The following is a 12,475-nucleotide window of genomic DNA, read 5'->3' as shown; positions in this document are numbered from 1 at the left end:
ACAGCTTGTGTCCGATAAAGCTTTGAATTGTCTAGTCTCTGCTTTTTCCTCAGGGCACTCTGTTCCTCTTTTCTGGTCTCTTGGCCTCTGGAAGATACCCTCGGGCGCCTTCAGAGCCATATCTAAATATCCATAAATGTATGAGACTTTTACTCTAGTGTTTACAAGGCTCGAGCTCTAATACGGTAACTGTGGATGGCAGCACTTGGTCAATGGAGCACGATTACAGTCTATTCTGAGCAAATATCTTAATGATAACTACAAGTAGTGTTCACCATGTTTGTAAGTATTTAAGTTTAAGAAGCACAATCAATCAATCAATCAATCAATCAATCAGAGCATTTATATAGCGCACTACTCACCCGGAGGGTCTCAAGGCGCTGGGGGGGGGGGGTCCGCTACTGCTCGAACAGCCAGGTCTTGAGCTGCTTCCTGAAGGCAAGGTGGTCCTGGGTCAGGCGGAGGTGGGTCGGCAGGGAGTTCCAAGTCTTGGCGGCCAGGTAGGAGAAGGACCTTCCTCCTGTGGTGGCTCTTCGGATGCGGGGGACGGCGGCGAGGGCGTGGCCGGTCGATCGAAGCTGGAGTGTGGGAGCGTATAAGTTGAGGCGGCTGTTGAGGTATCCTGGGCCTTGGTTGTGTAGGGCTTTGTGTGCGTGGGTGAGGAGACGGAAGGTGATTCTCTTGTTGACCGGGAGCCAGTGCAGATCTCTCAGGTGTCAGGAGATGTGGCTGCGACGGGGGATGTCCAGGATGAGTCGTGCTGAGGCGTTCTGAATCCGCTGAAGTCTCTTCTGGAGTTTGGCGGTGCTTCCGGCGTAGAGGGAGTTGCCGTAGTCCAGACGGCTGGTGACGAGGGCCTGGGTGACCGTCTTCCTGGTCTCGGGGGGGATCCACCGGAAGATCTTACGTAGCATGCGCAGGATGTTGAAGCACGACAAGGAGACGTCGTTGACTTGTCTGGTCATGGAGAGGGAGGAGTCCAGGATGAAGCCCAGGTTGCGTGCGTGGTCTGTTGGTTTGGGTGCGCTGCCCAGGGCGGTGGGCCACCAGGAGTCGTCCCAGGCGGAGGGTGAGGATCCCAGGATGAGGACTTCCGTCTTGTCCGAGTTCAGTTTCAGGCGGCTGTTCATCATCCACTTGGCTACGTCTGTCATCCCTTTGTGTAGGTTGGCTCTGGCGGTGGTGGGGTCATTGGTGAGGGAGAGGATCAGCTGGGTGTCGTCGGCGTAGGAGATGATGTTGAGGTTGTGTTGGCGTGCGATGGCTGCGAGGGGGCTCATGTAGACGTTGAAGAGAGTTGGGCTGAGCGAGGAGCCTTGAGGAACGCCGCAGATGACTTCGGTGGCTTCTGATCTGAACGGGGGGAGGCGGACTCTCTGTGTCCTTCCGGCGAGGAACGAGATGATCCATTCCAGTGCCTTCTCCTGGATTCCGACGTTGCTGAGGCGCTGCACTAGGGTGCAGTGGCAGACAGTGTCGAAGGCCGCGGAGAGGTCTAGGAGGATGAGGGCCGCTGTTTCTCCGTTGTCGAGCAGGGCTCGAATGTCATCGGTGGCTGCGATCAGGGCGGTCTCGGTGCTGTGGTTGGCCCGGAAGCCAGACTGCGAGAGGTCGAGGGATCCGTTCGTCTCGAGGAAGGCGGCCAGCTGCTTGTTGACGGTCTTCTCGATGACTTTTGCAGGAAACGGGAGCAGCGAGATGGGGCGGTAGTTCTTGAGGTCGGTGGGGTCGGCTGATGGCTTCTTTAGTAGAGCGCTGAGTTCGGCGTGCTTCCAGCTCTCCGGGAAGGTAGCGGTGTCGAAGGAGGTGTTGATGATGTCCCGCAGGTAGGGTGCGATGACAGCGTCAGCCTTGTTGAAGACGTGGTGAGGGCAAGGGTCGGTCGGAGATCCGGAGTGGATGGAGTTCATCGCGCGGACGGTGTCTTCGGTGCTGATCGGGGTCCAGGCGCGGAGGGTGGTGGTGGGGGGCGGTGGTTCAGTCGTGGCATGCGTCGGTTGAGTGCTGAAGCTGTTGTGTATGTCCGCGATCTTGTTGTGGAAGTAGGAGGCGAGGGAGTTGCAGAGGTCTTGTGAAGGGGTGATGTCGTTGTTTCCGGCGTTGGGGTTGGAGAGCTCTTTAACGATGTTGAAGAGTTCCTTACTGTTGTGGGCGTTGTTGTCCAGTCGTTCCTTGAATGCAGTTTTCTTGGTGGCGTGGATCAGTTTGTGGTGTTTACGGGTGGCGAGCTTGAGGGCAGTTATGTTGTTCGGTGTTGGGTCTCTGCGCCAGGCTTTCTCGAGGGCTCGGCAGTTCTTCTTGGAGCTCTTGAGTTCGTCTGTGAACCATGGGGCTTTCTTGCTGCCGGGTCTGCTAGGCGGGGTCATCAGAGGGGCGAGGTCGTCTGCGCAGTTGCTGATCCACTTCGCGAGGTTGGTGGCCGCCTGGCTTGGGTTCGTTGCGCTGGTGGGGGGTTTATGCTCAGGGACCTCGCGAGCTGGTCGGCTGTGATCTTGTTCCAGCTTCTGCGTGCAACCTGTTGCTGGTGGTGGTGGGTCGTGGTGCTTTTGAAGCTGAAGTGGACGCAGCTGTGGTCCGTCCAGTGGAGTCCGGTGGCGTGGCTGAAGGTGACGTCCTTGCTGGATGAGAACACAGGGTCGAGTGTGTGACCGGCGTAGTGGGTGGGGGTGGTCACCAGCTGCTTGAGACCGAGGTTGGCGAGGTTGTCCAGCAGGGTCGTGGTGTTGCGGTCGTTGTTGTTCTCCAGGTGGAAGTTGAGGTCCCCGAGGAGGATGTAGTCAGCGGAGAGGAAGGCGTGCGGGCTGATGAAGTCGGCGATGTCTTCGCTGAATTGTGTGCGTGGTCCCGGGGGTCTGTAGATGAGGGTGCCTCTGAGGGTGGTCTTGGGGTTGATGTGAATCTGGAAGTGCAGGTGTTCGGCGGGAGCGAGGGTGTCGTCGGTGTTGGTCGTGACGCGGATGGTGTTCCTGTGGATGATGACGATGCCTCCTCCTGTCTGGTTGACGCGGTCCCTCCAGATGATCTTGTAGCCGTCCGGGATGGCGATGGCGATGTCGGGCGCTGAGGAGGCGTTCATCCAGGTTTCCGTGAGGAAGGCGACGTCTGGGGCTGTGGTGTCGAGCAGGTTCCAGAGCTCAACGGCGTGTCTGTGGATGGAGCGGGTGTTGAGCAGGATGCACTTGAGGTGGTTGCTGATGGTGCTTGGCTTGGTCGGTGCTCGTGTAGTGCAGGTCCGGATGCAGGTGAACTTGCAGGAGTGGCAGCAGAAGGGTCCGTGGGTGTGTCTCGGGGTGGCTCGATAGCAGCCCGAGATTCGACCGGCGTTGAGTGCGTAGAGGTCGGTGGCGTTGTAGGTCCGGCGGGTGGGCTGGTGTCGGCGGGAGCCAGGGGTCCTGGCACTGGGCGCGGTCCAGGCGCGGACGGGTGCAGACGGGCTTACCTTTGGCGCACAATCGGCGCGCCCGCTGCGCGTCAACGCTGCGCGTGCGCACGGTCGCCATTTATGGCGAAGTGCAGGGAGGGAGGAGCAGCTGGAAGGCGGCGGGGAGCGGGCGGGTGGGCGCGGGGGAAACTGCACAGGGGGGGCAACAACACAAGAAAAAGGCAAATAAAGGATATGAATACAATTACAATACCATTAAACAATACAGCACAATACAGCACAATAGCAAACAAATGCGGGAGAGCAATGAGCGGCGGCGGGGGGCGTGGCCAGAAGAAGGAAGGCTTCAGCGAGGCTGAGAGCAGTGGCAGGCGGGGGGCACACGCGACAGTTGGTGGCCGTGCGGCGCGGGGGTGTCCAAAGGATAGGTCACACTCACCTGTGCCGCACGGTCGCCATTTATGGCCAAGTGCAGGGAGGGAGGAGAAGCTGGGAGGCGGGAGCGGGGAGGGCACAGAAGGAAGGGGGCGTGTCCACACTCCCGGCGGCAGGGTTGGGAGCGGGGCGGGTGGGGGCGGGGGAGACTGCACAGGGGGGCAACAACACAAGAAAAAGGCAAATAAAGGATATGAATACAATTACAATACCATTAAACAATACAGCACAATAGCAAACAAATGCGGGAGAGCAACGAGCGGCGGCGGGGGGCGTGGCCAGAAGGGAGGAAGGCTTCAGCTGTCGCTTTCATTTCCTCCTAAAATGTTCATACAACAATAAAAATGGCACAATAACTCTGATTAATGTTCTTCTTGGAGTACGATCATTTTCTCCAATGGAAGTTTTGACTGATTACAAAGTAGCACAGTAGATTAATATAATACGTGATCCATGCGGATCAGGCAGTGCATATATGGAAAATAGGTCAGTGCTTTAGTTAGAGAGGTCATTTTTTACTTGAAATGTAAAAGTTAAAATCCCAGTTTAGAACAGGGAACTAATAACTGTCATAAAAGAGCTGGAAATAAACTGGAAGGTACAGATTAGGGAGCTATGATCCCCCACTCAGTCTTTCATTATTATAATGTTGCAGAAAGGGGTCATTTCGATAAAAAAATAAACAGTTACATAGCTGCCAAGGTTTCAGATTGCTATGTGTGACATTTTCATAAATTCAGTGTAATTATGAGTGACATTCAATGACTATGAGTGACACTTTCTCACAAGCAGAAATCAAGCAGTGAACATGAGGGAAACATAAACATCAGAAATGACACCCATTTGTGCAACCAGAAAATATAAAGATCTTATACCGCTGCACTAGTGCCGCTGAGAAATCCCATCAGTAACTGGCTCTGTGTGAGACTGCGATTGTACCAAGCAGCGCACCTACCTGCCCCACCCACTGCTTTAATGGTCTCAAAAAGATAGAATATATGGTAGTGGAGAGCTGTAAAGCTCTGCAGACCAATGGTTTGTCAAATTTCCAGGTTTTCCAAATTAGACTAAAAAGTTCCCAGATGCATTTTAGCTTGCAACACAGCGCTATAAAAAGTTCTCAAATAAAATAAATACAGTCAACAAAAGGGTATCATAATCTTGTTGGGAAATATTAATTCCAAATAAAACATTAATATGAGGCAGGGCAATATATGAAGTTCAGGCAAAAAGCAACTGGTAGCGCTGTGGTTTGCGTTTTTGCTCCTTATGCCCGACCCCTTTCCTAGATACAGACAGCCCCTTCAAGAGAAGACAGAGTACGCCCACAGCGCCTAGAAGAAGTGGAGGATTTAAAACTAACAATATTAAAAGACAGACAATAAGTAATACACACAAACGGTTTACGGTGCAGTCAGGAAACTGCAGGGAATAAACATGTCTTGCATGGGCACGCTCCCGCTTCAGCTTAAGTCCGTGCTCCCAGGCCATACGCAGCTCTAGATTGCTCATTAAGTGGTTATGCCTATTTCTTGGTGAATTTTCAACCAGCACTTCCTGATATCCCCTCGGCCCCACAGACCTATATAGTGCCCCATTGTGTCTCTGAGGTTGCTGGCCCGGGCGGCACTTCAGGCAGGAAGCGGGCAATCAGGCTATGGTGGAGTTAGTGTTAGGGTTACGCACCCCAGGAGAGTGGCGCGTCCCTGACGTGAAGTTTTGCTTGTGCGCCTGCTTATTCCTCAGCTTTAATGGCGGGTGCTGCTTCTACTGGCTCACCCCACTCCCGCCGTTATTCTCCAGGTTCCCCCGAGCCTCCTCTGAGTGCAGCCCTTCCTGGGCCACCCCTGATGGCATATGCCCAAAAGCTGACTGTTTTTACCACCGGTAGCTCACCGGAGCATGGCGGCCGTGATGTAGTTAGTATAATAATATTATAACTTACTTGAAGTGGTCAACTTTAGAAAGGTTTCCCGGTCCGTCTGGAGGCAGCGGGCGCACAGGGACCCCCTGCTGTGGCCGCCCAGCTCAGCTGCAGCACTGACTGCTCTGGAGCACCATGCACTCTGCCGGACGGGACAGCATCAGTCATGCCGACCCAGTGGCTGCTGTGAGTCGTCAGACTTGGCCGCAGTTTAGTTTGCGCCGCCTGCACCACCCGCAATCATTAATGCATCTTCTAGCGGTGCGGCGGGCGCTGGCGGCGAGTGAGCGAGTCATGGGGGGTCACTGACAGTCCCCGCCGGGTCTCCTCTCGGCAATGCCGACGGCCAGCGCGGTTTTATTTGTGGCCGGTGCACAGCTGCGCATGAGACAGTGCAGCACGCCAGCCACTACCGACGCGAGGACTCCCACTAGATTTGAGTGGCCCGCCTTTCTGCCTCACAGTAGTGTGCTACACTACTTCCTCGGGCCTGACGGCAGGTTACCTTCACATCCGTATTATCGCAAGTGATTGTGAATTGAGACTAATAATGAACTAGAGTACCTGCTCAGTGCTGGCACAGGCTGCAGCACACTTTCGGACTCGGAGAGAAGCAGGAGACGTACACAGGTGCCGCAAGTGGCGAGAGTCGGCAAAATGCGTGACAATGCATTTCAGTGCGGTGATGCGGAACACCGCACTGAAATGCGTGAGTGTCACACCCGTTGCGTGATACTTGACAGGACTGGAGTTATAATTAAAGAGAACCCCCCAACCACGGAGTAAGATGTTGAATTATGAGTTTGTTGCTTCTCCAGACCAAGTCCTCCTAAACTATATTGTCTATCAGTATGGATGCTTGTAGTTCTCTGTCTTAAGTAACATTCCTATACACTGATTTACACATTTTGAATGAGTGTGTGTGTGTAATGTAAAGTGCTCTAACACCCTACACTGGTATGAGCGGCGCTATAAACCTAGTTAAATGCATCCGAGCTACAGTGGTTATGGAGAATTGAGGGGACTGTTAAAGGGGTGGTAGTAAGGGAATCCGCAGCAAAGGTGGTCATTGGGGATCCCGCTAACAAACAAACCGGCCCTGGATATAATAATATACGTACAGCTGACAACAAGGTGAGTGCTTTTCTGCAATGGTCAAAGTCATACAACTGAATTGAATTACCACCTATCTTAGTGACTCCACAGTTGACTAAGCGTTCGTCCAGTTTTAACAGGCTTGAGAGCAGCAATGAGCCTGGCTGACTGTAACTTATGTGCGCCTCAGTCTCACTCTCCTGAGGCTTGCCTGATGCGGAGAGTCTTTGACCGCTGACCGAACAGGTTACAAGGGCACCTTCAATTTCTGGTGCTTAGCAGATACATTTTAAGATCTTTTTAGGAGTTTCTCGTTGCTCAAATGGGTGTCATTTCTTATAATTGTATGTTTCCCTCTTCTTCATTGCTTGATTTTGCTTGTGAGAAAGTGTCACTCATAGTGGTTTAAATGTCACTCACAATTACACTGAAATTAAGAAAATGTCACACATAGCAATGTGAAACCTTGGCAGCTCTGCTGGTGTATGACAAATGCGGCATCTTGCAGGGGGTTTTGGTTTCCTCAGAAAAGATAATCTGCAAAACCATCAAATGACTGACCCTCTTATGATGACTCGGAGGGTCTGTACAAGTGGTGACCGATGACTGACTCAGCTTCTTCAACACTTCAATGCTTCCCCCGCCCGTCCCATGACGCGCTGGCAGCAGCAGCTCCACACTCCTCCCAGCCCCAGCGGCGGTTTACATGCCCCAGATACAAAGCTACCAACGCACCTTAGAAACGGGGATGACTGCAGCCAGGCTTAAAATAGTCAGGCTCACGCGCCGAGCAACTGCGCATGCGCGGAAAACAGACACTGTCTCCAGCACGCGCAAAGAGTACAGTACCAATGGAGCTTGGAACTGGGATTACAGTGCCTCACCTCTCCTTGTGCACCGCTCAGTGGAGGCTGCAGGGCCTGGGGGAGAGGTGGGGGCAGCCCCGCTGAGCCCGGCTGCCTGTAAGGAGTGTGTCCCGGTGTGTTATGGACCCCAGATTGACGCGCGCGCTCACGCCGAGCCACAAGCGCGCGAACAAAACATGACGTCTCCCGGCTGCGCACGCGCAGGACCGCTCGTCACTGCTGCGCATGTGCGGAGCGAAGACACACTTCCTAACGCCGAGTTGGGACTGCAGCCTGTGAACTGCCCTGGACCGAGGACGCTCAGCCTCACTGCGCCTGCGCAGAGGAAAGACACTCTCTCCAATAGAGGAGGCGAACCGAGGAGCTTTGCACTGAAACACATCTCTCCCTGTGCTGTGGCGCGAGGCGCCTCGTGCTCCCTGGCGTGAGGCATTTGTATCTCATTCATTGTGTCACCGCGAGGACACTGTCATTCTTGTCCCTGCGAGGACCCCGTCCCACCTGTGCTATAGCGCCCTGAGCTGTCGCCCTTTACTGCGCGCCGAGCTGTCGGGGCCTGTGCTGCGCTCCGTGCTTGTAGTGTTGGGTTGGGCCCTAGGCCCACATGGTGTAAGGAATCATGACACACGGACACCAGTTAGGGATAGCAGATCTGGCCTCAAGCACGTGCGCTCAGGGTCTTTTATTAACAGCGTCACCCAGGGCTTTAAGTGGGCCGGGTCTCAAGGGGTCTGAGCTAGGGTGACCAACCGTCCGTAAATTTCACGGACTTATTTGGGCCTCTTGTCCGTTGTCCGTCAGGAAATCTTTTACGGACGCCTTTTGTCCGTAATTCTGGCCGTTGGTGTAAGCTGTTCCTCTGCAAGCAGCCTGCGACTTCTCTTACTTTCACTGCAGGGCCAGCTCGCACTGCTGTGAACTAAAGGGCCTGCAGCAGCAGCCCCTCCACACCTGGCGCAGACTGCTATCGGTCATTATTCTTCTTTTATCTGCCTAATTATCAAACACGGAATGATAATGGCCCCCCCGCTGTACAGATACAGCATTTGCTGGGTCTCCTCCTGCCAGAGGACTTCATACTGTGCGGTGCGCCCCCCTAAGGGTCAGTGACTGCATTCCCAGGGGGGTGCATAGGCCTTTGCAAAGAAGTGCAAATCAAGACGGCCTGGAAGTGTGCCCTTCTTTATTTGGCGCAATTCCAGGCGGTTTTCATTTACAGACTTGAAGTGTAAAATATACACATCGTCCTGCTATGGGGGCTGGGGTCATTGAGTGTGATGACAGGGTCAAACAAACTATTCTGAAAGGACTTTATTTAATATCCAGTTATGAAGGGAAAAAAGTAACCCACACACTATGAAATAAAAAATAAATTTAGGTTTAAACATCGTGTTATTCTGGCAAATCCCTCAATCCCCGGTGCCTACAAACTAATGTGACCTTGTGTAATGTAATGGGTGCTTATGGCATTCTGCTTTTGTTTAGAAAGTAGTGATAAATGAAGGCGTCCAAAGGTATTAATGTAAGACGTAGGTACACTGAAATAACCTGGAAGGCTCCAAAAATATACCAATGAAAAAAATCCAAATTGGTATAACATACATTATGTTTGTGAACAGTGTGGCAAATTCACCAAATGCGTTTGCCAGGGTCAGTTCACCCAAACGGATTTCAGTGTTCCTGAGCGTCTGCATGATGCTGGTGTCTCATCTCTCGCACAATTGACAGGATTCCTCTCTGTTCATAACAAGTAGTGCTGCCTGCAATAGATTTACTCAAAACACAGCTTTGATAGAACTGGCTCTGGTCTAATACCACCGAGGTAGTTGAGCCTGGGGATGAGTGTTCTCAAGTGAATTTAAGAAACTTAAAATCGGAGGTCAGATTTTCATTATTCGCCATAGTCCTTTCCCTATGCTGCAAAAGCGCTCCATTTTCCAAAGTCTTTTGCCTTCATTTTATTAGGGACTTTTGCCGAAGTGTACACCACATCCAGAGCGGGGAAAGTGTCTTATTTTTTTTTAGACTGGGTGGGCTGCCTGCTCTTCTGCCACTGCAAAATGCTGACTCAGCAAATATAGGAGTTAATAACAAAGGTTTTACGGATCCAAACATTTTCACATGGTTTAAGCATATGTGATTTTAATTTATGGTTTGCGACGGTGAGAGGTATGCGTGTTTGTGTTGTTTTGGCAACATGTGATGTCATTGGATTTATGTGAGTTCCTACTCTGTGCTTATGATGTGGCATGTGTGCGTGATGGTCTGTGTGTGTGTATGTGAGGGTGCATCTTTATGTGATTATGTATGATGTAGGGTGACCAACCGTCCGTAAATTTCACGGTCCGTCCGTAATTTGGACCTCACGTCCGTTATCCGTGAGGATCCTTTTTACATACGCCTTTTGTCCGTAATTTTGGGCATTGCAGGGAACCTGCATGAAGCCTCAACTCGCTGATGGTGGCACCTCGGACTCCTCCTCGGAGCACAAGAGCAGCCCCACCCGCCCAGTGTCTTGCTGTATGCCGGCTGATTGTCACATACAGGACGCCATTGGAGCAGTCTGGCTGGTAAAGCATGTGGTGGCCTCCTACTGCCTCGGTCTAGGTCAGGGCATTCTATCAGACAGAAGAAATGTGCAAAAACGCCAATGTTGCTACATGAGAATCCAGCTCAAAGGAGCTGGTGAAAAGTTAAAAAGAAGGGGCTAGAGTTCTTTCACAGGCTCGTCATTTTCGAACGGATGCATTTTCAATATTTTATTCATGGAAGCCATGATTGCAACTTTTTTATTTTATGCAACTAACAACCATTGACAAAACCAATAGTTCTGGCTTGTTGCAGGCGTTACGTTACTTGTAGTTCTATATCTGGATACATTGACAGAAGAGGCAAAATACCAGTCAAGCAGCACACTATACTAAGCACAGATTTCTAGCTTACGTGTTTTAAGCCACGCCTTTAATTACAACTAACACCCCCTTTGGAGAGACTCCCCAGTTTTTTCATCCCACTTAAAGCCCTGGAAACAACACCATGTCACAGTCACCACATGGCCTGGCACTGTGCATCATACATGACTCAGATTGCCCATGTACAGGGGCATAGTGAGCCCTCCCCCACCCCACCCATTGCTTTAGGAACTACAGCAGGGGTGAGATTCTTGATGGGCCTCTTCGGTCTGCAACTCTGCAGACAAATGCTCAGCTCATAATTAATATGAAAAGGTGGGTGAGTGAGTAAATGAAGGGATGGGTGGATGGCTGGATAGATTAGTGAAAGGATGAATGAAAGGGTGAATGAATGGATAATGAGAGAATGGATGGATGGATGAGTGAGTGTAAGGATGGATGAGAGAAACGGAAAAAGAATGTATGTATGGGTGGAAGGGTAGATCGATGGGTAAAAGAGTGGCTGGGTGAGTGAAAGGATGGATGAGTGAAATAATGGATGGATTGACGAATTGATGAGTGAAAGAGTGAATGGATGCACAGATGAGTAAACAGGTGGATGTAAGGATGGATGAGTGAAAGGAAGGATAGATGGACAAAAGGATGGATAGATGAGTGAAGGAGTGAAATGGTGGATGGATGACTGATAGGGTCAATGGATGGATTCATGAGTGCATGAGTTGATGGATGGGTGGAAGTAGGGGGTGGCTAATTGAAAGGGTCGATAGAGAGAGAGGAAGGATGGATTGATGACTGAAAGGGTGAATGGGTGGAAGGATAAGTGACTGGGCGGATAGATGAGTAAGTGAAAGGATGGCTGAATGGGTGAAAGGATAAAAGGCTGGATGGATGAGTGTACAGATGGATAGAGTGAAAGGGTGGATGGATGGATGGATAATGGATTGATGAGTGAAATGATAGATGGAAGGATACATGATGGATAGGTTTGCAAATGATTGAATATATTTGGATATAGATGGGCTTAATTATATTCTATTGCGCAACCTCCTCTTATGTGTCTGTTAAACTTTTGTCCCGAAGTTTGTCCTAAATTTTCACCTCCTGTCCTGAATTTTTGTCCTGAATTTTGACCCTTTGTCCTGAATTTTTACACTCCCCGTCCTGAATTTGCACCCATGCCAGTTGGTCACCCTAGTCTGAGCACCGGTAGTTTTTTTCAGGGGGCCTCGAAACGGGTCTCTATCGGGCTCTGTTTTGAGCCCTGGCACAGGCGGTCCGTTTTTTTTCCCCGGACTGCCTGTGCCAGGTGTCACTGCTGTCTGGAAAAAAGTGCCAGGGTGCCAGAGCCCGATAGAGACCCGTTTCTAGACAGCGTGCACATGGATGTGCGCTGCCCACACAGCTTACTTCTCAACTAGTGGAGAAGTTACTACATGACGCCATGCAAGGTGAGCTGTAGGGGAAGGGAAATCCTTAAAGAGAGTCACTTTCTCTCTGGATTTCCCTTCTCTTTTTTAAACTGCAGGAGCAGCAACATTGTGTTAGGGTCACCAGAGCTTTAAGTGGAAGTGTTTTCAATATTGTATGTAACACGTCATAGTTGCAACTTATTTATCTTATGCAACTAATAACCATTGACAAAGCCAATAGCCCTGACTTGTTCTAGGTATGATGTTACTTGTTGTATCTTACATCTGGATGCAATGACAGAAACAGCAAAATACATGTTGGGCGGCACACTATGCTAAGCACCGATTTTGAACATAAGTGTTTTAAAGCCACGCCCCTAATTGCACTGGACACGCCCCTTTGAGAGACCCCCCAGTTTTTTCATCCCACTTAAAGCCCTGGCGTCACCTGA

At 51.2% G+C, this 12,475-nt stretch overlaps 1 protein-coding gene across 5 annotated transcripts in view; it reads right to left on the bottom strand.

Moving 5' to 3' along the window:
- LOC144752729 (uncharacterized) overlaps positions 1-7,878 on the bottom strand; it is a 135,216-nt gene extending 127,338 nt beyond the window's left edge. For 2 of the 5 annotated variants that reach the window (XR_013594154.1, XR_013594162.1), the window contains exon 1: positions 7,721-7,857. The gene's annotated coding sequence lies outside the window, so the exon portion shown is untranslated. The other 3 variants (XM_078640615.1, XM_078640711.1, XM_078640666.1) reach the window with 3 other exon arrangements.
- Between the last annotated feature and the right edge of the window lie 4,597 nt (positions 7,879-12,475).

This window comes from Lissotriton helveticus, chromosome 1_1 (genome assembly GCF_964261635.1).
Source record: "Lissotriton helveticus chromosome 1_1, aLisHel1.1, whole genome shotgun sequence".
Taxonomy (NCBI): Eukaryota; Metazoa; Chordata; class Amphibia; order Caudata; family Salamandridae; genus Lissotriton; species Lissotriton helveticus.
This window is presented reverse-complemented; position numbering and strand designations above follow the sequence as displayed.